The following is a 2,827-nucleotide window of genomic DNA, read 5'->3' on the forward strand; positions in this document are numbered from 1 at the left end:
AATAATTTGTTTCTCAGAAGCTTCGCTTTTTATTTGTGTGGGAGTTATTAATCATGCTTACAATTACAATTACAATTACACGGTAATTGTTTACGCAATTCCTGGTATGAATAGAGATTCAATTACTGCTCTTTACACTGATAACGATCTCTCTTTTAATGAAAATCGTGATTATGGCACAGTGCCAGCAGATATGTGGCACTGATTCTTGTCACGAACTTAGGAAAGCATTTGTGGAGAGAGAGAGAGAGAGAGAGAGAGAGAGAGAGAGAGAGAGAGAGAAGAGGGGGGATGGGGTTTGAATTCAGATTTCGTGACCAGCTGACTCACGCATGGAGCCATCTAATGCTACGAGCAACAGCTGGCTCCCGTATCTCACCCGCAGCTGGTGGTGTGGGAGGGTGGTTCATTAAGGTCGCTGCATGACAGTAAACTATTACATTTTGGTGCTCTGAATATGTTTAAAGATACTTAATTTCTTGTTTTTTAATAATGGTTTTCTTAATTATACTTTTTATTCCATTTTATTTCTTCTTAGATGAGTTATAATGTTTTTTTTTTTTCTGAATAATCTTAATTTGTTTTATTGGATTTTATGTTTCTTTCCCCTTTTCGTAACCGATTGAATTTTAACTATGGTATGGTTTTGTTTGATTTATTATTTTTGTTTATTTATTTTCTTCTTTACATGGGTGATTTCATGTAATTATCAGGACGATATGTTATCAATTTATTATATTTCACTTATGACGGTCCTTTTCGTATTTTCTTAATCAATTGCAGTTTATATTTTATGCTGAGAAGTGTATTGAATTTATTTATCATCTTAACAGTTCTTATTTTTTAAAGCGATAATTTTTTTTATTAATATTAGTGGATTTTATTCATATACTAACTCTCCGGTTACTGATAGTAAACGATTATCCATTTGTTGTGAATTTATTTATTTTTAGCAAACCATCACACACAATTAAATTTTCTGAAAACATGTGCAATATAATGTTTGCATTTTCATCGTTTATTATTTTCGTCAGTAAACATTGAACATAAAAATCCTATTGTGATTACATAATTTATAAAACATTTATTTTTACCAATTCATTATAAAAAGGATTACTTTTCATGTTTTTAAAAACTTCTTCCCCTTCTAATCATACTAACTTCCTTAAAAATTGCTAACTTTTTCATAACCTTTGATCTTTTTGTAGATGTTGAAACACAGATAATTACCCAATAAATCAATAAATTTCCATAGCCAGTAATGTAAGGAGAGCTATTTTAAACATTAATTTTCTTATTTTATTATCCAACCAAATAGCAAATATAAAAATGAAGTCTTGTTAATTACCTTTGAAATAAGAGTGATAGACATGCTGATAGACAGTCAGGCAGGCAGGCAAGCTTAGGGAAAATCTATAGTTCGTAGCGTTAATTAGTCTGGGCTTATTAATCGTAGGCTCAAACGTTAGATTAAGAATAATACTCCTCAACGGTAGCCACTAGCCACAGGGGGGGGGGAAGAGTGAGTCAATGGGAACAGAAATATCGTATAGTTTGAAAGTAAATTTTTGTATGTTAGTATTACTTACAAATTAGAATATCTATCTTATTCATAGTTAACTGTGATGTAATACTTGCTTACTATGATTGATGATAATATATTGATGTCGATTTTGTTTGAAATTTTTACGATGGCAACGTAGCTCAAAATCGTCCTTTTAATACAAATATATGTACATACATACAACTCGCTATGTAAACGCTATAAGTACCGAGACCCATTACGATACAATTCAAGAGAGCACAACTAGCATTGCAACATCAAATTCTCTCTCTCTCTCTCTCTCTCTCTCTCTCTCTCTCTCTTTCTCTCTCTCTCTCACTCTCTCTCTCTCTCTCTCTCTCCTCTCAGCCGGAAACGCCATTAAGGAGATCTAGCTATATCAAAGAGTGCCAGAATGTACCACCCAATAGCGGATGTCAGAGCGGAGATGATTGCTTCAATTGGCACCGTAATGAAATGTCTGTGTGCCACTGGCACTGCCGGAGCTGCCTTCGCGACGCACGACCTCCTGTGACCCGAGAGACAGGGTTCGTAAAATGACGCTGGAATTAATTACGTTACGGAATTGTTATTTACAAGTTATATTTTTATTGTAATTACTTTCTTTTTAGCTATAAGTTATTATTTGACATTTTTTCTTCCTTATTATTATTGTTATTATTATTACTATTATGGTTGTTGTTGTTGTTGTTGTTGTTGTTGTTGTTGTTGTTGTTATTATTATTATTATTATTAGCTCAGCTACAACCCTAGTTGGAAAAGCAGGATACTATAAACCCACGGCTCCCACAGAGTAAAATATAATAGCCTAGTGAGGAAAGACACCGACGTAATGCACTTTTAGCCTTCTCTCTCTCTCTCTCTCTCTCTCTCTCCCATCTCTCTCTCTCCTCTCTCTCTCTTTTTTTTCCTTGCTATATTGTTTTGCTCCTTGCCTCCCCCTTTTCTGACTCCGCCTCCATATCTCCTATTTTTTTATCACTTGCCATTCTCCGTATTTCCCTTATTTCTCTTATTTTATTCCACCCCTTCCTATTCATCTTTAATCTCCTCTCAGGAAAATTCATGGTAAAAAAGGAAGAGGTCAAGTGTGGGATTGAAATAAAGTGTGACGTAGTTTCTTGCACCTTTTTCGTTGGTAAAATAAATCAGGGGTTATTATTTGTTTTCTCTATGGTTTGATTGTGTTGTAAAAGCCAGTGGAGGCCTTAAGTTTAAACTCTCTCTCTCTCTCTCTCTCTCTCTCTCTCTCTCTCTCTGTAT

This window comes from Palaemon carinicauda, chromosome 23 (genome assembly GCF_036898095.1).
Source record: "Palaemon carinicauda isolate YSFRI2023 chromosome 23, ASM3689809v2, whole genome shotgun sequence".
Taxonomy (NCBI): domain Eukaryota; kingdom Metazoa; phylum Arthropoda; class Malacostraca; order Decapoda; family Palaemonidae; genus Palaemon; species Palaemon carinicauda.